The 24874-nt window shown below is 32.2% G+C and overlaps 1 long non-coding RNA gene across 2 annotated transcripts in view; it reads right to left on the reverse strand.

Moving 5' to 3' along the window:
* Positions 1–446: 446 nt before the first annotated feature.
* Positions 447–24874, reverse strand: part of LOC108364482 (uncharacterized) — a 32757-nt gene continuing 8329 nt past the window's right edge. For both annotated transcript variants that reach the window (XR_001847761.1, XR_001847760.1), the window contains exon 3: positions 447–510. This is a non-coding gene — a long non-coding RNA (uncharacterized LOC108364482). The remainder of the gene's footprint in view (positions 511–24874) is intronic.

The raw sequence follows: 24874 nt of genomic DNA on the forward strand, positions 1-24874 counted from the left end.
GTTCTCGTGCAATAAGCGTTTTTGTGAAGCTCTAAAAATTACAACTACAACATTTGAACATAGCCCCCATACCTTAAGGTAAGACGTATTCTACGTCAAAATAAATCTACCTACGTTACAGCACGGCGGAAGACGAGGAAGGGGGGCCGGGGCCCCGGCGTAGCGTGACGTGGTGTGCGCGCCGGTCGCGCGGGGTACGCGGGCGCGCTGACGCGGGCCGCCGCGAAGCTCAGCAAATTTAATGTTTGAAAGAGAAATAATGTCAATGGATTTTATTTCGTTTTTAAAAAGGTAATAATGTCAATTGACTTTATTTCGCACCAGGGTGGGAAATAAAGTCAATTGACCTTATTTCCGTTGATCTTATTACCTGTCACCAGCTTTAATCCTCCGTATTTTTAATTTTCGATCAATAATTATATGTATATTAGAGATAGTTGCATACCTTTTCGATTAAGAAAAGATCGAAGTGCATTCAGAAGTTATGTCCAGTCGTCAGCGATCGGAGTCCTGTAAGCAAAAAAATAAATAAATAAATAAATATTTTATTACTGGTTACTACAAATGAGCTCGTAAATACAAATCTTTCTAAAATACTATGAATTAAAAATCTAATTTTATTATTTTAGATTTCAAACATACAATTACATGCCTTCAAAGTCAGCAGGAATTCATATTAAATAATTTGTAAGCCAACATAAGTATTTATGTAAATGTACTGGGGTAGTCCTTAAAATATCAACATCTAAATTTTATATGAGGTACCGCTTGTATTCTACGTACAAAATAAGGCCATCCGCAAGAATTTTAAACAAATTTTTAGGGGTCCCTACCAGAGTTTGAAAAAATTAAATTTTTTTAATCGTAAAAATTCTACAAATTTTTACTTGAGATCTGATACTCTGATACTTATTAATGAAACTTATGCATATAAATTCGTAAACTCGCTGGGTTATAGCAGTCACAATTTTGTTGAATTTTTGCGATTTAAAAAAAATTGAATTTTTTCAATCCCTGTTACCCATCCCTCAACTAAAAATCTTTTAGGTAGTGAGGTGCGTTTTATATTTATCGTTAATACTAACAATAACATTAGTATGGCGACCAAGCAGAAATAGCTCTAGCAAACAGACTTTGGGCTCGATAGATAATTGGAATAACAGAGGTCTCTCTCTCTATGTACTTTGTAATGAAAAAAAAAACACGTGTCGAACGAAAATGAGTAGACTTTGGGGGACTTCTACTCAAGTTTTTGTAACAGTTTTTATTACGGAAAACATATTTTGTAAATCGTATCGATAAGGTTCTTCAGTTGAATTCTCTTATGGACGCCAATCTGCAGAGGAATTTGCAGCAATATCCTCCTTAAGACGATCGATGGGCGATAGACTTGGGCTCTAAATACACCTACCTTTTCCTAAAACATTTAACCATAATTCCTAAAACATTTAACCATAACATAGTTCCTAAAACACTAAACCATAAATCGCGAATTAGGGAAGTCAACAGTTGTAGCTTCATAAAATTATTTGTGTCAAGAATAAATAAAATGTTTAGCAAGTACTCATCATAACAATTTATTGACTACAAATTTGTATACATATATGTATGTTTGTATGTATATACTAAGACTGACTAGCTAACCCGAATGTCTGATAAAAATCCATAATGTTACATCAACTTCATTTGTATGCATATCAGAAAACAATTGCAAAACATGGTGCAAGAACACGATGGGACAGACAAACACACATATACAGTTAGCGTCAAAAATATGTATACCTTGACGTTTTGACGACTCTCATTTTCCATACCAGATTTTTCTTATTTTTGTTTTATAAAAATATAGCTCATTCGATAGCAAAAACCAGAATAATCAGTTATTTTTATTTATTTCATAAAGAAGCCGGGAATATGCAAGAAATACCAAGAAATGTGCATTTCGAAAACTCTTGGGTACGCCCTTTTGTAGCCCACTAAATGCTAGTACAACAAAAAGCAAATTCCAAGTTGGTAAATATTAGCGATGATTTTTGAGAATTTGTTTTTGCAGAGAATGTTGCCTATTTTCTTCTATATATGTAACGCATGAACACAATCTTTTATTTAATCTTTCATAGGTAGTCCTCACATTCAGTAAAAAAATTCTTAAAAATCTACGGTAAAACTTACACTTGAAATTTGCACTTTATTATACAAAAATTTAATGGGGCACAAAACCGCGTACACTAAGAAAGCGAATTGAAAACTTGAAAAGTTCAATGAAAAATTCTTGGTATTTATTGCATTTTCCCCAGAATTCTGTATTAAATAAAAAAATATTTATTCTTGTAGTTTTTGCTGTTGAATGAACTCTATATTTACAAAAACAGGAGAAAAATTTAATATGCAAGATGTAATTAAAAAAAAAATCTTAAAAACGTCAGGGTATGCATATTTTTGACGCTGACTGTATACGTACTTACATATTATATCCAGCTATATAAGTACATACATAGATATGTTTGTTTCAGCCATATAAATACATATATTAAGTGAAAGCCGATTCTTTTCCAGCTATGCAATTAAATAGAATATAAATGTAAGTAAGTACTTGGAATCACATAAATAATAATAAGGAATGCAAACATTTTCAGTAGAATATAAATTTCAGCGTTCATAGAACTAGGTAGAACTTTGGTTTTAAAGCGCAGATGTAAGAGGATGGTTAGGTTAGTATGTGGGCAAAAAATGTGGTCAGTACGTTCGAAAAAATTTTTATTTAGGTACTCTTATAAACCATTAAATACTTATGTTTTAATTAAGCAAAACAAAAAGTTTATAATAAATTTTCATTCGTTATATTTCTTCCTTCAAATGAAACGTATGTACATATTTTATAGCTGATATTCAAATTTATTAATTTTTACATTTTTGCATCGCTTGTGGGAAAAGCGAAAGACACAAAAAGAAAACGATGCTCACATTTAAATAAATTTACATACTTATTTATGTATCTATGAAAAAGTGTTCCACGAATTGAAATACAAATTTTATTAACATGAAATATGCCAATGTATGCAATGCAATGACTTGATAGGATATGTTGCAAAGCTGTGTTTGGGTAGAAAGTAATTTCTGCGCTTTGCTTGTAATTTTATTGCAATGGTAAGTAGTATTGGCAATGGCTTTGCGTAATCGAGGCGTGAAAACGCAGCTAATGATGCAACGCGACAGTGGAGAGAAGAAAAGAAGAAAATAAAAACAAAACACGCAAGGAAAGTGCTGGCTTCAGTTTTGTCGAAGGCTTCATAACTTTCATGAATGTGAGAAAATTTACTCTTTACCTTTTTCGTCTTGACCATTTTCATTGAAGACTTATGATAAACAAATAAGTAACAAAATTTCAGGTCGTAATTCCCTTAAATGGTAGAGTTACACTTGCGATCAACTAATTAAGCCAGCAACATTTTGATAAATTTTGGCTTTATATTTTTCTTTTATTTATTCAACAACTCAGATTTTCATAAGCAAGTTTTAAGCTGCCGAAAAATTCGGTAGATTTTTAATCTTTTTTTCTGACTGTATTACGCATTTTTTCCATTTTGTGTGTATCACTGGTTTAATAATAATATAGAGATGTAACGCAAAATTTACGTATTTGGAGATTTCATTATGCAATTAATAAGCTTGATAAGTAGAATATGTTCAGTCAAACAGATAACCAAACTTCCCAAATATGGCGAAGATATGTGTCTTTCCATCTGTCTTTTTGTGAACCAACTCTATGAATGGATAAAACTTTTTTGCCTTTTCCCACAAAAATTGAAATTTTGAAATATGTACTTCGTTATATTATTAAACGTGCGATATATTCCACCTTTTTTGTATGGAAAAAAATGAGCAATATAGCTAGAACAAATTATTGTAAATCTGAATGAAAAGTTGAAAAGTCAGATGAACTCTGCAGATTTTTTATAATTATTACACGAAGTTTGAAATGTGGATTTATATGGTGTTTGTAATATATATTTAATCAAGCATCCTTTCTAATATTTTCTACCCTTTCCAAATAAGAGGTTTTCTCACGGTCCCAAACTATTTAGGTTAGAAAACAGGAAATAGTCGTAAACGGATAAATCGACTTAGATGAGGGAGGAATCCGTAACCTAATTCCTGCAATTTGCTTCGACACCACACGATCAAGTGGAATCTACATATCGCACACGATCTTCAAATGTGACACAATTCAAAATTCGGCAGGTTCGATAAAAAAGGTAAACGGTTTGAGGGACGTGAGAAAACCTCTTATTTGGAAGAGGTGGAAAATATTAGAAAAGAAGCTTGATTAAATATATCGAGCTAAGAGACTTTGTTGAAAAACAAAACCGTTTTTGTTTCCGAAAAAAAAAAAACTTATTAAAAAAGTAATTGACTTAACAAACTGACTGCGTAGCTCGGTTTTGCTTTTTCATGTGCAATAATTACAATTTTATTACGCCTGTTGCTGTTTGCAAAAGCGATTGTGGGTCAATTAAAACACATCTTCGCGCGAAGCGCATGCGCAACTGACCGACACAGCTAAAAAACGCATACGAAAATAACGAACATGCAAAAGTTTTGCAATCGAAACAAAAATTATGTTAAAAAGAAAAAATAAATAGATAAATAAAACTTTGTAGTAAAACTATTGTGAAAAGAGAGATAAAGCTATTACTCGTCGGAAACAAGTTCCAAAAAGGCATTAAGATGAATAAATCGTTTAAAAAATGGACTAGTATGGAAATTCGTTGCCGTTGTTGGGTTCGCGCCATTACTGTTAATAGTTAATTGCTAAGCAAGCGCTTAAACTGTCTAATCAGCGCTACTGCGCTTCTTTTTCCACCGATTCAGTACCTAGTTTTTGCACATATCGTTTTATTTTTGTTGTTGTTTACCATTTGGTTGTTACTTCATTTACAACTCCACGCGTTATTTACTCTGATCGTCTTCTACGCCTCTAGCCGCTGAGGTCAACGCGCTTGCAATGGTTGTTGGCTGCCAGTCAAATGATACCCGATTTCCTCCCGTAACCAGTAGTCGTCATTGTCATCACCACCGCGCGCCGCTTAGTTAATATTTCATTTTAACAGCTTGGTTTTACTACTTTTGGCAAAGAAAAATGGTTTTTGTAATTGCGAAACAATTAAATGATTTCGTCAGCAATTTATGGACATCTAAATGTGCACTTTTTGGTTATATGTAAGTATGTGTACTAGGGTGATCCAAAAAATCCCTAAGATTGTTCTATATGGAAAAATATAAATTTTTCTATTGGAAATCGCTGCTTCTCCTCAGAAGACTTCAGAGAATAGTACCCAATTATTTATTTAACCATTTCTTAATACTAACGATTTTTTATGGGTCGCCCCATTGCATTTTGGGGGGCATTGAACGACCTCTAAATATTTTTTAGAATTTCAAAATAAAAAGTGGAGAGGTTTTTGTGGTATGGAAAATTCCTGGGGCCGAGACCATTAAAATTCAGACTTAACTTTTTTTTTACCACCCTAATGTATACACATGAATGTGTAGATATGCCATTTTTTATTTAATTCGCTGAAATGGAAAAGTCGTAACTTGATTTGTTTTATTGCTGCCAATGCAGTTGTTATTTACGCGCGTTTCTTTTATGTTGCTTAGCGATTTTACTTGATTGAATGGCGATCGGTGCATACTTTTGCTTGGCCGGCATTTTTGTAAGCTAATGCTAATGTTGTTTTCCTTATTTCGAACAAATATGCAAATCTTAAAATGTTTTGAGTTTTATCGCTAAAGTATTTAAAATAATTGCAAATCTATTTGATAGCTAACAAAAATACTTTGTTGTTGCCGATTCACAATACTCTCATTGGCTACATAGATACAGATATGTACATATGTATGTAGGTAGATATTTACTCAGTAGTACATACAGCTATTATATATAATACGCGAAGGCACTTTTTGTGCAGCATAAAAGATCTGCACCGTTAGCTCGATTTTCAAAAATGGGGTGCCAAATTAAAGCGCTTGGCTAGATGTGCAAACTGGTTTTATTTTTTCGAAAGTAGTTGCCACCTGTTAAATAATTAAACTCAAGTTATTTACTAATCAATGCCCTCAGATCCGCACCGTACGTTCGATTTTCAAAAGCGGGGTACCAAATTAAAGGGCTTAGGGTGTGAATGTTCAAGAAGGTTTTACTTTTTCGAAAAAAGTTGCCACCTGTTAAGAAATTAAGCTCAAATTAATTAAAAAGTTAACTCAATTATAAAATATGGGTGTCAATCAAAATGGTTTTAAAAAGACTTTATAACTTAACTACGTATAGGAGGGTTGCCACATGTTAAAAAAATGTAATTAAATTTTAATTAAAAGAATTTGGTAAGTAAATAAGGTAGCGCTATATGGGTGTCAAACAAAAGAGGTTTAAGAAGGTAGTAGTTTGGAAATATTTTGATTAGGTTTGCCACCTATTTGAGAAGTCTAATTGAACTATTTTATACCCAAGTTATATGAAATATTAACGATGGATGTCAAATGAAAGAGCTTCAAGAAATACTTAGTTTGACAATTTAGAACATTTTTGATGTGCTTGAGGGTTGCCCAGCTTAAAGGGCTAAACTAAAATTATTTAATAAGTTAAATGAATTACGATGGTAATCAACGGAAATGGGTTAAAAATCCTTTATTAAGAATTATGTTTAGGAGGGTTGCCACGTGTTTAAGAAATGAATTTCCACTTAATTCATCAGATACTTGAAATATTTATAACAATGTCAGGCGAAAAATATTTAAGGAAATTTTAGTTCGAAAATAATTTTTATAAAATAATTTTTTTTAAATATGGTTATGAAAAGAACGAGTGTTAAGAAATCTTTGAATTGAAAATTTGTTTTTTTTTGTTGAAAAAATTAAGCTCAAATTATTTAATAAGTTAAATGGATTGTCAAAAGATGGGTGTCAATCGAAATGGGTTTGAAAATTGTTTTTTTTTCTAAACTGTATTTATGAGAGTTGCCATGTGTTTAAAAAACTAAATTCAACTTAATTCATCAGTAAATTGAAATATGTGTAACAATGCCAGGCGAAAGATTTTAGTTTAAAAATACCTTTAAAGAGGTTGCCACCTGTTTGAAATTTCAAATTTGTTTTACTTATACGAAAGTTACAGAATTATCGAAATATTAGTGTCAAACGAAAAAGTCCCAGAATTGCCATCTATATTATTTTTTTTTTTTTTGAAGGTCATCACATCTGCAACGTTATTTCGAATTTCCAAAATGAGAAGTCAAATTAAAAAACTGGGATTCTACATAGGTGTGCACAGGTTTTATTTTTTGAAGTTACATGAAAACCAACACCATGCGAGACCTCTCATCACTCAGAAAGGGTTAGATTAATCATTAGGAATATTTTTAGAGGTTTTTGAATAGGTTTCACCTGTGTAAAAAATTTAATTAAATGTTGGCGTTTTGGCGCCATGCAGGTTCACTAGTATGTATATATTTACCCAAGTGGTACGCATAGGAATTTGTAAAATTTCTGAAAAATATCTGCAGATCTACGAAGAGACGTACTGTAGATATAGTAAATCACTAAAAACTCAAAAGAAAGTGGTTGTGATTTTTTTTGTACAGAAATTTTAACTTCATATACCTTAGACCCGCACGGGAATTTGATTCCACCTATGCACGTATCGCGCAGAAGGATTCTACGTGTAATTTTAAGTAAATTTGCCGAAGAAACCATGGATATAAGATCAATTTCGAGTTTTCCAAGATGCGAAAATAGTTTTCTTAGTATTTTGCTGTAAGTGCTCAAGTGCTATTTATAAGCGATTTTTTGATATGAGGAATCCATTTATGGGCTATGCTATTTCTTAAAAATTCAACTAGAGGGCGCAAAAGTGAAAATTTTCATATTTTATTCGAAACCCATTATCGCAATTTGGCAAACTTAAAACTGATTTTAGACCCATGGTTTCTTCGTAAAATTTGCCTATAATTACACGTAGAATACTCCCATGTTACACATACGCGCATAGTCAAAAAAAAATATGCACCCGCCCTAATAAACAAAGTTATATGTATTTGAGGACTAAGTGAATATATATCGAAGTGTCAGAGCAAAAAGCTAGAAATCCCTTGTATTAACGACAGGCTCTTAATATGGCTGAGTTCGTAATTGTATCACCGGTAACGGCTGTGACAACTTCCAAAAAGTCATCGTGACAGACTGTGATAAAGAAACAGTCGCAATGATGTTTTTGTAGTCTAATTGCACCCTGCACTATATCAGTAACTGTCACTGTGAAAGGGTAGCAGTCGCAATAACGTATCGAGAAACTACGACCAGTGATGTTAACTTTAAGGGCATTCTTTACAATGCCAATTTATTTAAGACTAAAATCTGACCAATTATAATTTCGCACCACTAAAAACGAATGTGAATGACTAAACCATACTACGCAAATAGCCAGTGAATTCCAAATAAATCAATATGACCTTAGTTCTGTCGGCAAAAGATTTCTTTACTACAACATTTTTGTCACAGTCGCGGTTGAAAATCACTGTGACTCCAAAGAAATAACGTTGTTCCTCAAAAATCACAAAATCACAAATCCCACACATCTCTAATATACAAAAATGGTTTGATATGAAAAACAAAACGAAGTTAATATAAAAAATCAAGGCTTTTTCAACCGACTTAAAAAAAATGAGGAGATTATCTGTTAGTGGTAAACACATATTTTGCAATTATCGTATGTTATCAGATCATTTTAAACGAAATATTTAGTTTAGGTCTTCTTTTATCTTAGTTTATTTAGTTTTTTATATGTTTATTTTATGAAATCATATTTTTTAAATGTATGTATTTCATATTTTTTTTGTTTATACTCGTATTTGATGTGGTTTTATATTATAATGCCCGAATTGTTCTGCGGTTAACTCGAATGTCAATAGCCGTGGGCAGGTAACAGTGGGTCAAGTACATAAATTATGCAAAAGAAAACACATACTACATACATATACATTCATATTTCTATATTCCCAGCTCCCAAGCCAATAAGTTGCTATTTTAGATTAATTTTATTTTACTTATAATAAACATGTGTATGTATACATTTGTATGTAGTATAAATGTAAATTTTTGTATTTACATATATACTCGTATATACATACATATCCACGCAAATATGTTTATGCAGAAATGAAATTTGCATTTTTAATCAGAAACTCGTTAAATTAGTTTCAAAACCGACGAACTAGAAAAGTTCTAATTAGTAAAAGGAATTTTTAAGTAAGCTTTTAATAAATTTTGCCTTACTGGGTATATTTATTTAAAAGTTTGATGGGATTTTTTCACTACAATTTCAAACTAAATGCTGTATTATACTTATAATGCAAACACTACGCTTTTATGGAAACCGAGCGGGCAATTCCAGTTTAAGCTTATATCAATTTGTATAAAAGTAAAATTTTCCCAGTGTTGTTTTTTTTGCAATAGTAGAGTTATGCTTATGAACTTATTGGCCAATGCTCTGATTTTACCGCTAATAAACACTCAACCGAATAGATTCAGGGCTTTTTTATTTAACTAAAACCCAGCGAAATATTTCTCGCTTGATTCCAGCGCATAAAAACGTCATATTTAAGATGTATATGAGCCATTATTTTTTAAGTCGGACGGATTTCGTAAAAAAATGATTTCATGACTCCGATTCGCTTAAAATTTTTTGTATGGGTTCTATACATGAAATAAACCAACGCACATTCGAGGAAATTGAAAAAAAATTCAAACTTTGACAGATCATATCTCCGAAGAAAAAAAAAATCCTCGAATATGTGTTAGCTCATTTCATGTATAGAATCTATAAAAAAAATTTTAAGCGAATCGAAAGTGTGACACCAAATTTGGTGTCCGATAAGAAAAAGAATGCCTCATATACAGCTTTTCTAAATAAACTTGACACTTTATGTCTCACGATCAATCGAATTTCCAATTGTTCATACATACTTAGATAAATAAGTACACTTTGACTGCCGATAGTGTAATACATGATGGCTCTTTTTACAACCAAAGTTATCTTCCTATGTTGTACTGTATAATCTAAAATATATCAACTAGAAAAAAGCGATTCTAACACATGTAAAAGTTAGGCACCCAGACCTTTCAACCGAAACTTCTCAAATTTTGAATGACAGCTGCAGTCCTAAATCAAAACGCCAAGTTGATAAACCACAATTGCATCCGAATGCATAATAAATCACTGCCAAAGCTTTTTGCGTCAAAAAAAAACAATATCCATTAAAATTAAGTACCAAACAAGAGATTTTTCCATAAGAACATATGTACATATGTCTGTATGTACATATGTATACATAAACTCAATGGAATAACGACAGCTGATAACTAAAATCATTTAATCTTATATCAACATGTCATATAAGAATAATAAAATGCAATAAAGGTGGAACACATCATAATGCAGTTGCTAGGGAGGAAAAAACTTAGAATAGAATGCAGATAGTATACTGTATGTATGTACATGGTTTACCATCGGATAGCGCGAGAGATAATTCTCGTAGACGTATGTATGTATGTAAATATAATAAGCAAAAAAAGAAAGAAACACGTTTGACTATCAAAACAAAGTTTTCAAAGCTACAATTTAAAAGGTACAAAAAATCTATACTTATACATACATACATATGTATGTACAAAAAATTTTGTTTTTAGTATTTCGACGCCACCATGTTAAGCTACAATAACAATGCGCTATTTATAATTAGCAAAAGCTGATATATACATACATACATATAGGGGCATATGTACATTCATGAGCATACAAACATGCATATACATTAGGGTGGTCCAAAAATGCATGTCCAAAAAATAAAGTCGAAATTTGTACGCTCTCATCCCCTAGGATTGTTCTATACCGTTAAAAACTGTATACTCAAAATTTTTTAAATTTTCATGAATTTTTTTTTTTAACTGAACTGCGAATATCGCACAAAGTTTGAAGCTTGGATTTTTATGGTTATGTTATTGATTGAACTATAATTATATAAAAAAAAAAATAATCAAAATTCAAAAAGCGTATAAATAAAAAAAAATAAACATTTACGAATTCCGAAAAATACTGAAAAATCCACGAATTTAAATTCGGGCAAAGGAAATCCAATTTTTTTGTCAGCACCAGACCCCGGTGACGATAAACTTTACATTTTTGTCTAAAAGTATTATAGATCTGAAAATAACACTTATTTTGACTTTTATTTATAAATGTCGATGGCTTTTATTAAAAAAGTCATCAATATAAAATTGGTGAAAATTTATAATAATAGAAAATTTTTATTAATTAAAGTAACTGAGAGCTTTTATTATTGCTAGCTTCTATAAATAAGTATTCGATAACTGCTATAATGAGACAACTAAACTAGAATCAAAAATAACTATTATTTATTGTGCATTTAAATAAAAACCAAAAAATTATTCTTATTTTCGGATCAATAAAATAAAAACCGGAAATAACTGTTATTTAAGGATTTATTAAATAAAAGTCAGAGAATAACTGTTATAGATCGATTTTTAAAATAGAAATTGCAACTGCTACGGCACCTGGTACTATAATTACAACACTAAATTGTATTTTGGAAAAAAGGCATCCTAAAAAACGTCTCTTCTCATCTCGTTGCTGCCCTTTGCATGCTGTAATTCCATTTTAAAATTCGTGTAACAATTAATTTCAGTACAACTGTCAGTATATTGGAGAGGGGCGATTAAGTATTGTAACCATATAAAGCTGCCATTAACTGTCTGTCTAGTCCTCAGAGGTTTTCTAACTAGATCCCCTATAATTATAAAAAACCAGCTACAACTTTTCTATGATACTCTAAGAATTAAAATCTTATGCCCAATTTCCACTAGGCATTGAAATGCCGACACATGTGTACTATATAAAAAATGCTATGTGGGAACGAATTTAATGAAAATTTTTCTTCACGTAAAGGCACAGATATCTTATAACGTCCAACTTTGTTATTTAAGTGGAAATCCGGCATTATATGTATGTACATACATATATTAAAAGGCGTCTATTGGCATGTAATTTAGAGAATCGAAAACTTTTACATCACCACCACCACCAATGCTATGCAATTAGCCGCCGACTAATCGATTTATTCTTAAGCATTGCAATAAGTTTCTGATATAGATAGAAACTACCTACAGCGTAGTCGGGGCCAGCCATACCTGTTAAATAATGATTAATAATCACAATTATTATTAATTAAAGCATGTTTTTTTGGGTAACAGTTTAATGATTAAATAACAATATTTGCACCTTTTAATGATTAATAATTAATTACTTTAAAAAAATATTAATTAATTTTAATGACCTTATTAATTTGTTTTTTTTTTTTTATTTTTTAAATTTTTTTTAATTTTTTTTTTTTAATTTTTTTAATTTTTTAATTCATTAATTACAATTAAAAGTAACCAAATAATTAAAAAAATAAATAATTTAGTTCATTTTGATTATTTGATTGTTTTTCGTTGTTTTTTTAATGGCAATTAATCATGATTATTTTTGATTATTTTTAATTATACATAATTAACTATTACTTGCTGTTTTATGTAAGAAAATTAAAATGATCATTACAATTAAAAAATGCAAAAAAATTAATGATTACTAATCGTAAAGGAAATTTAACAGCTCTGGTCGGGGCCAACATTGAAATGAAATTATTTTTAAAAAGTAAATGTGAAAGATTCTTCTTCCGGGTAATAATAAAGATTCCGACATCCACTTCTTTTTTGAGTGTTTTATTCAAATAAAAAAAGGTCTAGATGGATCACCCTACATAAAGTGTAGCATGACCTGGTGTTCATAGGTTACATAGATTTAGCTAAAATTTTCGACCTCTAATTAAACACACAGGATGACAGTCGATTCGCCACTCATACATACATTTAGTATATGTACATAGCAGCTGAGACATGCTGAAACATTTAAATTAACATTCAAACGAAGTGCGTTTGCTTTGCAATCAGTCGATTTTTCTCAGTTGTGTAAATACAATGTAAATATTGTATTCTAGATATGGACAGCGAAAACAAACTTCCACCACCGAAACTGATAAGATAAGCAAGCAAGCTTCAAGTGGAAGCTATGGAAAATATTGCAGAATAACAATCTTGTCATAGGCCGCGAACAAAAATGAGAGCACTATATAGTACTTACATATGTACATATGGGAATAACTGGTTAAACGAAATTTCATCAGTTATTAGTAATAACTGATATTTTCGTATGAATCTTTTTTTTTTGTTTATTTGTATTAATAGCGTAATTGTTATTTTTGCCAAGTTACGTAAATTGATGGTGTCTATGAGCACAGCTCATTCTCGACATCACTCACAACTCGAATGCACACAAAATTATAGAATTTCACTTANTCGACACTGATAAGATAAGCAAGCAAGCAAGCTTCAAGTGGAAGCTATGAAGAATATTGCAGAATAACAATCTTGTCATAGTCGGCGAACAAAAATGAGAGTACTATATAGTACCTACATATGTACATATGGGAATAACTGGTTAAACGAAATTTCATCAGTTATTAGTAATAACTAATATTTTCGTATGAATCTTTTTTTTTTTGTTTATTTATATTAATAGCGTAATTGTTATTTTTGCCAAGTTACGTAAATTGATGGTGTCTATGAGCACAGCTCATTTTCGACATCACTCACAACTCGAATGCACACAAAATTATAGAATTTCACTTATCAGTTAGTAGATAAGTTTTTTTTTTATCGCAGAGTGTAAATTTCGTAAAAGACCTAGCGCATTTCATGGGTTTCAATGTCACAACGGCGATAAGCATTTGGGATGGAATATTTTGACGCCGTGCTGGCCAAAAACCCATCCTATGCAACAGCGCCAAGTGACAAAGTCAACTACAACCACACCTTGATTTGGTCTAAAAAGTATTAAATGTGTTTTGCACTGACTTTTCTTTATGAATGTGCCATATGCGATTTATGAAGTTTTAGCACTTGTCACAAAATGAAGACCTGCCATTCGTTGTTATCATGTAGGGTTTCCTACTTATCTAAAGGGGTCACAAGATTAACGTATAAGATATGACAATTGAAATGGGTAGAGCGGTGCTATCGAAAGTTTTTGATGATAACAAAAATGTATTTTATTATGAGTATATGTAGGTATGTATGTAGAAACAGAAATTGGCGACCACATCATCACGACGAAACCTAACAATTAAATACCTAGGAGCCTTACTTTCGGCGCCCACTTGAATTGTGGTTGGCCGGAAAAACCTAAAACAAATTTTTCCAAACACTCAGGCAGTATTGCCCATGCACCCGATCATTCCCGCTATGCTTGGCCCTAAAAGTGGCTTCGGTCCAATTGGGCACTCCAGATAACCGCAGTTCGCCAATTCATCAGCCAGTTCGTCACCTTGAACACCGTAGTGTCCTGGCACCGACACAAGTTTAACCTCATTCCAGCCCCAACTTACATTCGTGGACTATCTATGAAGAGGTGCGATCCTTTAGAGCAGCTTGGCTGTCACTGCAGATCCTGAGTTTATTTTCGTGCCACTTTTCGTCAATTATCCAGTCTGCCACTTTTAGTATTGCAAAGACTGACTTCCGATTAAAAAACCGTTACCATTGCACCCAAAGCGGCAAAGCATCTGAAGTTACCGTCCAGATACCATCCAGTTACAGTACCGTTTTCAGTCTTTGAGCCATCGGTATAGAAGATTTTCACCGAGCTTCCCAATATAGTGTCTGGATTTCTCCATTTTTCCCTTTTAGGAAATCTAATGACGTGGGACTATTGCGAATATTGATTAACACCCAGGGATCGGCGTCCGCCACGGATGTTTAGTTCGGGTTGAAGCCCGGCACTGACGGCTAAAAACTTTCGATGCTTCCTCCGCTTAAAAAAAAATATTCCTTATGTGTATAAACAATTCCATATGTACAAGTACATACATATGTATATGTACAACAAATATATTTGTATGAATGTACTTATATGCTTTTTTAAATTTATTAACAATTATTACATGGTTAACTTAAAAACCATTTAGCACAGATGAGTAAGCAGCGGTAGCAAAAAAGGCTATTGCGTCACACTACGTACGAGTATTACCCGCCAACAGATAAACAGTCACGTAAAAAAAAAACCGGTATTGCGTTCACAAAAAGCATAACAACAAAAGTAAATAGGCAAAAATATGAGAATAAATATATTTCACATGTAAACAGTAAAATATAAAAACAACACCAATAACTTTTAACACATGCAAATTTCCAACAGAAATTTTACAGATAAACTTTACTTAAGTAACAAATTTTATGATGTCACACGCGCAAAAGTTCGTTCGATTTTTCATTTTTCATTTCTGATGAAATACATAATAAGAAATAAGAAGTAGTTTTCAATGGGTGTGTCGTGGAATTTGTTAATAAGGCTTTAGCTTGGTCTGTCCAAAATGAGTTAAGGAGTATTAACAAAAATTTTAGTCTTTCTAGTTCTTCAAATTCTCCAACTACCGTTCAGGTTAAAAAATACGTGGAAATAAAACATCTTTTTTAAAATGGTTTATGGTCTTACATACATAAGTAAAAAACTAAAAAGTTTTTAAGTAAAATTTAATTTTTTTAATTCCACGGCTAATAATTGCTTAAACAAGGCGTTAATCGGTTAGAATAAATGAAAAAAAAATATTCGATTTCACTTAATCAACCAACCATTTGCTTTAAACTTTTTGAGCTAACTGCCCATAAACAAATACTTTTTTGAAATATTTTAGTGTCGCGACCTAAAAAGTTTCATTGTGCTAAACCATAATTGTAGTCACTCCAACCTTAGGCTATATAAGCATTAAGGCACATTGGAGGATGTCATGCTCGTCTGCGATTCATGATACGTGAGCAGTTACATAAAATATGCTCTTAGGTTTCCTCCATCAGCCCACCAAACCTGTAGTCCGTCTCTACAGAAAGTTCCATTGTATTCCAATCGTAACTTAACTGTCAGTGTCCTGTCTAAGTTCAAGGAGTATTTTGGAGTTACTGATGTGAAATTATTTGACTGTCTCATTCCGTTTGACTTCCGCCAATAGGCAGCAATCTGAGATTGTTCCCAGCTCGTAATTAGTTCAGCAGTATCCTTTAGATGTACCGCAGAATGGCTCGGGACCGTGACAGGCTCACTCTATTATGAGCTCCTAGGCGGTTCAAAAGAATTTTACAACTTTCTACAAACTTTGATAGCATTCTAAATGAGTCTTAGGCCTTTAAAACTACATACTTGCATGTGAAACAAAATTTATTCTGACGCCATTTGTCCTTCTATGAAGAACTACTCGCACACGGACTTCGATTGCGAAGATTTTCGCCTGAAATAAGGTTGGACTTGTCTGGAATCTTGGCCCAAGTATGCCTGCCCTAGTACTCCCGTTGATATTCTTCGATCCTTCGGTATACATACCATACCATACATAGACCGTTTATCTATCATAGATATTATTGCTTTAGAGCAGTCCCTTTCACGAATTCTGACCTTGCAAGGCTTGTCCAAGGATAATTTCGATAGAGTGATATGAGATGAGAACCTCCAAGTGATCCCAAAGATCCCACATTTCATAGCATTCAGTCTATGGAAGACGCAGCTGAAAATTGTTTTGCTTTTAGATTAAAGTGTAAGGAGTATTTTTATACCAATGAACTTTCACCGCACAGCGCCGCAGGTATGAAACCATATCAATGTTCTTAACTCTGAAAGGACTAAGAGAAAAGTGAAAACTTTTATTTAGAAAAACACTTGTGCACTATTGAACGTGGAATTAAAGGAGAAGACTACTACAACAACTACAGATCATTCAACTAGCAATGTTGAGTCTTTGAAAAGTTCATTCGAATACTCGCTTAGAACTGCGATTCATACAACACCGACTTCACGTGCCCTTTATATACTACTTGCTTGGGCTTTCTGCCACATTCAGACCACTCTGCGATGTACTTAGTAACAGGTAATAAAAGCTGTCCAAATCGAGTCTTGATCACAATGTTTTCATTTGTAGCCCGATTTACGTATATGAATGAAAATATAATATGAACCACTTTAAGATCCTATTGACTTAAATTAACTCATTTTGCCCGTAAATTCAATTATCCAAATTTCAGTAAGGCTCAATGAGTCGAGGGTGTCGGCAATGCTCAACTGAAGATTTTTTGTCAGATTTTGTCTTGAATATACAGGTGAGGCTCCCATCCAGTAGGAAATGGAAGAAAGACCGAACTTGCTGACAAGGAAGCCACCTGACTGATTCAAGATGATCTGCCTTTAACATACAAGGGTCCATTCTGAATAAATTGAAATCTTACTCTAAGCTGAAGCTCTCTGCGTATATGGAAAGCATGTAGTGGAAAGCATGTAGTGCATAAAAGAAAACTTAGCTACGCGGAGTGCCTCAGTCAACTCCCATCTGTACTTTCTCTCTTGTCTGGGTTCCTGGCGGTAGGAACATAAAAAGTAACGCACGAATTGGCCAATGCAAGTGCTTGTTCGGATTAGCCTGTAACGACTATACTTTGATACCCTCTTAGACGAATAGGAATAGAAATACTCGTATTTTGGCCCTTTCTGAAGCAAGCATGGAAGAGATTGTCAGCAGTTTAGACTCATCAGATAGCACGCAAGCTTTCAACAGTGCATTTGCTATGTAGGCCAAGGGTATCTAGAAGTGTTTAGGATTGTTTAGGATTTCTGCAATTATTTACATACATGCATACATATGTATGTGTGCTAACAACTCTCTAAATGCCAGGTGTGGGGTAAATTTCATTACTGTATTTATACAAATGTTGCGATATAAATACAATAAGAGGGAACTAAGATTATTCTCTTTAATTTTATAACAATAAACTCATTTACTACTATTTACATAGCCTAAACACTTTAGAGAACTTAATTAGCCACATACACATTTTCATACATACCCACTTAATGTAGCTAGAATTTATGTATATTGTAAGAACAGAAACTAATCGTGTAGAGGTTCTTTCACAAAAAAGTAAGCAATGAAACCAACAGGTAAACAAAATGCTTTCCAAATAATGCAAGCAAAAAAATTACAAAAAAGTGAAAAACAAATGTTATTTACATGCATACATACATATGTACATTATGGTGGTCCAAAAATGCATGTAAAAAAGTAAAGACGGAATTTTTATGCTCTCACCCCCTAGGATTGTTCCATATCGAAAAAAAGTATACCCTTATTTCTGTATTTTAAAATAAAAATATATTTAGAGGTCGCTCAAAGCGCTCAAAGTTTTCCATGTATTTTTATATAATTCTTAAAAATCAATACGATTGGGTATTATTATTGAAACTCTCTTGAAGAGAACTAGAGTTTTCTGATCGAAAAATATTGATTTTCAAGAATTCTACACCATTTCTATGAAAACTTGTTTTTTCCATATAAAAATACACGGAAAACTCTGAGCGACCTCTAAATATTTTTTGATTTCAAAATAAAAAAATAGGGGTATACTTTTTTCGATATAGAACAATCCTAGGGGGTGAGAGCATAACAATTCCGACTTTACTGTTTTTAGACCACCCTAATGTACATACTATCAGCTTGTTTAAAACTTGTAAAAAAAATATAAAAAAAACCGCACAACAAAGAAAGTATAGTGCTTGTGGAAAATCAAAGCACTTTGCCAATTCGCCGCCCATTCACTAATACACACATCCGCTCACTTGAGTGAGTAATGAGGCGCAAAATTAACACGAAACCTCAAAAAAATATTTTACGCCTTCTTGATTTCCGTTTTCTTGCACAACCAACCGCACAGTGCAGAAAAGTAATTTTTTTTACAGCACACACATATGTTTGTAGGTATGTAAGTAGCGGATGAAAAAAATATGTGTGGTTTTTTTGAAGATTTTCCCTATGGGTTGTGTGAGGCGCCACAGCTCAATTTATTTTGTTTTTGTTTAAATTTTTTGTCCAATTCTTGGGTAGAGTGGTTATTTCGTATTTTCATTCATTGTTTTGGTTTAACTATATTTTCAACAAATATGACATATAGTTTTTGCGCACAACAAACTATGCATAGTAAATCACCGGCTGGCAGTATTATTTGTTTTTTTTTTATGTATTTGAAAATGCACTCCGCCTATTTGTATTTAAAAATTTTCGGTATTTTTGCCATCTCTAATATCGCTTGCATCTAAAGATTTCTAGTTTTTTAAATCAACAGCAATTTAAAAGGAAAATGATTTTTTTTTATTTACTGCCAATTTCCATAAGAAATTTAAAAACTTTAAATAATTTTTCACTTAAATCGCTTTCGTGAAATTGGCTGTAAATGCATCTTTTTTGAAATCATTTTGTCCATTGACGCTTATTATTTTGAATTTAACTTTAGTAGAAGAATTTTTAAATGTTTCTCATGAGCACATCACTTTTTCTCGTTGTAAATATTTTGGGGTTTCTCACTCACTACGGCACATTAATTTGAACTTTTTTTTTAGTTTCATTGACTCATTGACCAAAAAAATATTAATGATTTTTTTTTTGAGATTTTCATGAAGTATTTATTGTACGTTGCCACCCGCAGCACTTGGCAACGGTTGACTATTTTTATTTTTTTTTTGTTGTAATGTGCACACTAGTCTGAATAAGCTTTTCAATAAAAAAAAATAGTTGAAAACAATTTCTCGGAATTTGGGCAAATTCGGCGGAATCTGAATGTGTAATTTTCTGTGGGAATTTTTTATGAACACTAAGTAATCAGCTTGTTTGTTCGCCACGTTTTATTTGCTAACACTGATCAACAAAATTTTGCAGCAAAGTTAATGAGAGCTGATTTTCTTAAAATTATTCGATACTAAAATAACAAAGCAGAGAGGAATCCTTTGCATGGGAGAAAAAGAAAGTTTAAACATTTCCCTTTCAGCGAAAAAGTTAAAAATGGAGACAATGTGGCATAAAACCACTCCATATGTAGTTCCTGGAGGCATTCAAATTTCCAAATTCCTTTCCTAAGTAAAATTATTTAAAAATGGTGACAAAATTCGAGGTGGATGACAAGTTGTCTATGCCATTATACTACATACTCGATCCTTGTACTCATTAAGATAAGAATAGCCGATGCTACGCTAAATAAGCATGGTTGCCACTTTAAACAATTTATTAGTACCAAAATTGTAACAAAAAGTGCACTTTTTTATTAAAAAGTAAAATTGTTATAATTTTTATCAGCCCTACAAAGTTCAATTTTTTATATGTACCAAAAGTAAAAGCAAATATGTATAAAAAAAAAAAAACTTTAAGTTAATTTTCTTTCTCTAGTTGATATTTTTTAATTAATTAATGGTCGAAACCGGAAGTCGATAATACAACAAAAGTCGGTAATAAAAGTGCATTTGGAATGGCCATTCTAAGAAATATTTGTGACTTTGAAAATCAAGGGTATACAGCAACATTTATTATAATTTAAAGCCCATTTACGTATGACTATAGGTATAACCGCCCCCAAGACTAATAAGATAGCCAAATTTATGTCTTAAGACACCCACTTCCAGCGTAGATAACTAAGATAAGTTGCATTTAAACTTGCAGGTACATACGTACATATATTGATATATGATATTTGAACACTCATACGAGTGCATGCAAAAAATATCTAAATCTTAGATATACATATGTACATATGTATGTATTTGGATGTGCATTTAAACGCGCTAAGTGGGCGGTGAGACCACATTCAATTTGAGCAGCGGTGTGACAAATTCGTATATACTACGTACATACATAAATGCATGTGTTTGACATCGATACCAGTTGCGGCGACCAAACCAAATACAATGTGTATGAATGAAAAAAATATTTGCATAGATTTTTTTTTTTAATAGGCAAATCGACAGAATTATAAAACAATAAAAAAAATGATACGAGCACTATGTATAAAAAAGTGATAAGTAAAACTTAAAAAAATCTATACTTTACATTAGGGCGCGTCACTCAGCGTACAAAAAAAAAACTCGAACTGTTTTTCCAACGGAATTATAAAATTTATTATTTTTTGATGGGCTTATTCATAAAAAATAAAATAGGCTTGAAGGGCTTTATAAAGTGACATTTTCATACAAATTTTCGATTTATTAAGCAGTTAAAGTCTTCTTTATTTTTTATGAATTTGGGGGTAAGACTTTCGCTGTAATATTTCAGAAAACTATTAAGATTTATGTAAGCTGAACCGATTTAACAGTGCCAAAAATCTTAATTTTTTTATTCCGTTTATAAAATTTTAAAGCATTTTTTATGCAGACCTTTAAAGCTTAAATTCTTCAATGATCGCAGGTGATTTTTTTTGGAAAAATTATTTTTAAAACTAATTTTATTTATAAAACAGAAAATTAAATCTAATTATTTTTCCCATTTAATTTAGCGGAAACCTTTAAATATAGAAAATTTTACAATTCCGCTGGAAAAGCCGCGACATTTTTTGGTGAGGCACCCTAATGTGCATACATATAACAATGTTTTATATTGTTTCTTTAAGATCTAATACGTTCAAAATATCAGCATTGCACAACTCTTAGCGTTTCAAGTTCTCCGCAAGACATGCAAAATAAGATTAGCTCAGTTCATTTTGGTGATTCACAAGCCTGCAAACAGCTCGCAGAGCAGTAGGCGGTGGTTAGATAGTCCAACAAGTAATGAATTAAAAGTTCAATTTTAAATTCGCGAAAATAAAATTGCACATTGACTTACTAGCATGTTTATGTGTATGTTCGGATGTGTGACTATAGCCACATATATTTGAAGGTGGACTAGTTGCTGTTTGCTTTTTCGTTTGTTTCTACGTCGGCATTGAAACTATTAATAGAATTGTTGCATTTTGTCTGTTAAACTAATGAAGAAATTATACATACAAAAAATAAAGGAAATATAAGTAATTGGATTATTTATTATTGCACAATTATTGATACCTAAATTATTGCATTCTAACAGCGGTCACCCTCGGGCAAGCAATGGCCAACTTCCAGGTGCCATAAAAACTATTTTAATAAAGAATCATAACCCAGTCAGAGGCGGCCTAAACTTGTAGGCACGATCCAGAAAATAAAGGTCGCGCCATTCGCGGACCGCTAACCCTCTCTTCGTCGATTTGACAGCATCCACCCAATCGCTGACGTCATAAAATACTTTTGTTTACATTCACTGTTGCCAACTTGATGCTTTTCGCACCAAATTTAGTGGGTATTCAAAACGCGAAAATTTTTGAGTTTTGTGCTTGGTGCGTTTTTGGTGCTTTTGTTTTTAGTTTGAAGACACCAAATTAGAAAATCTCAAAAAAAAATTAAGCAAAATTTATAGCAATCGTAAGTGTGGTAAGCAATTTTACAAAAATTTAAACAAAATCATGGCACAGTGACAATCATAAGTGACAAAGAAATATGTGGCAGCACCTTCAATCATGCCAGAAGAAATCGACCGTTGTGCAAGAAACATTGATTTTTGAATCGGCATCCTTACAATAAAATTATGTATTCATATAAAGTCCATAAAATACATCAATACAAATTTGGTGCTTTTTCAAAGTCAAAACTTGGCAACACTGCCTTTTGGTCAATGCTTCCTCTTTTTCTTGTCGAGTTCGTCTTGCTCTCTCATTCTGGTATTTTTTGACGTCACGGCCAGTTGCTCTCAGCTCGATTCGCGCAATCTTGTATTCTATCATTCTTGACTTGTAGGTGCATACATTTGCAGGGCAATCTGAATGGCGCACGCCGCAAATTGGAGGAGAAGCTGGGCCAAGAACTAAGTAAACTGTGCGAAGCGTCATGCGCTTTTATAGAGGCCTCTAATGTATTTTACCCCCAATTCAGTGTGAAAGTTATTGAATACATTCGAAAGCTTTTGATTCTTGAGCTGTTTATTTGTAAAGTGGCATAAGTCATTTCACATCATTTTACTTCCATCCATTTATCTATAGTCAGTGCCAAATGTCTAATATAACACTGTGGAACAAATTGAGGTTAGCAAAAGTTAGGTCGATTCTAAGAGTGAGGGTTGAAAATAGAGGCTAAATTAAATTATAAAGTATCAACGGTAATTTCTAGCGCCTTGAATCTTGCACTTTGTTTTACTAAAATTGAACGGGCTACATAAATGCATACTCAAAAATTTTATAGAAATTCTGAATAAAAAAATTTGAAATTTTGATGAAAATCGTTTGAATTTTTGTGAGCTTCATATAAAGTGTGAAACTTTGATTTATATGGTGTATGTGATATAACAATCTATATTTTCATAAATAATGAATGAAAGAATTTTTTCATTAAAATAAGTGTGAATATTGTATTAGAACAAGGTGTACACTTACATTTGACACTGACCGTATATATCTTCATTTAACTTCATCAGCCAAAGGTAAAAAGTTGTATCAGTAGTTTATGATGGTAGAACAATTTACAGATGTATACAGTTAGAATTAACCAAACATTTAAACACACGAGGCACAAGAGAGCACATTCACTTATACCACTTTCAAAATAAACGGCTCAAAATAGTTTTAATATTTCCACTCCGCGAATTTTTTTTAATTTATCTTATCAAAACTTATGTACATATTTATATATATTTATCATATAGTAACGACGTAATACAAAAGATGACGCATTTTGAGTTGAAAATTTTGAAATCACGTACCGTTGGTTATGTAAGTACATTTTATAAGCAAATACGTATGCATACATATGTACATTTAAAATTAATTTTACACACCTTTAAATCGTTAAATTTTGTCTTCTTTTACTGTAACAGATAAAATTGCTCACTTTTTATTACATTTACATTAGGGTGGGTCAATTTCTTTCGAAATCGTACCGAGTAGATTTGGATTCAACATATGTATATGTAGTTCTAAGAAACTAAGTTCACTACAGCATAGCGTAAAAAAATATATTGATTCACGAATTGTAAGTGGGGTTCGACGCAAATTCATCTGGTTGCGATAGTAATGGTAAAATGTAATGGTAATGGTATGGTAAAATGGTTGCTTCTCTTTATATATCAATGTAGGCAGATAATACAATACTCCAAGAAATTAAGGCGGCAATAAAAAAAAATGACAATTTTTTGTTAGTTTTTGACCGGTCGTATTTCGGGAAAAAATGGTCGTATTGACTTTTAAAAAAGCCTTTGAAGCTCTAATGCCTGCTTGCACAGATAGCGTGAAAAAATAATTTTGGAAATTGATTCAGATAGCCTGTTGACTTAGCCACGGCACGTGACTTTTATCACACTAGGCTTTGTAAAAGAAAATTGGAACAAGTTGCAGTAATTCAAAAAACTCTCAAAACAACTAGAATTACTTACTCCAAATATCATATTAGAACAAGTTTCATTAAAAGAGCCATCCACAATTCGCAGAGTTTTACGATTTCGTAAGAAAAGAAAAAATCAACTTCCATTTTTGTCACGTAATAATCCTCTCTTTGATTGCTTATATTTATGAACCATGTGTTTCGATTGTTTACATTTTGCGGCTAAATATAGAGCTAAGTATACACTATACAAGTGCGCAAAAAAAGTAAAAGAAAAACAAAAGTTTGTAACGGGTGATTTTTTTGAGGTTAGGATTTTCATGCATTAGTATTTGACAGATCACGTGGGATTTCAGACATGGTGTCAAAGAGAAAGATGCTCAGTATGCTTTGACATTTCATCATGAATAGACTTACTAACGAGCAACGCTTGCAAATCATTGAATTTTATTACCAAAATCAGTGTTCGGTTCG

This window comes from Rhagoletis zephyria, unplaced genomic scaffold (assembly GCF_001687245.7).
Source record: "Rhagoletis zephyria isolate East Lansing unplaced genomic scaffold, Rhagoletis_zephyria_1.1 Rzeph_scaffold_01569, whole genome shotgun sequence".
Lineage (NCBI taxonomy): Eukaryota > Metazoa > Arthropoda > Insecta > Diptera > Tephritidae > Rhagoletis > Rhagoletis zephyria.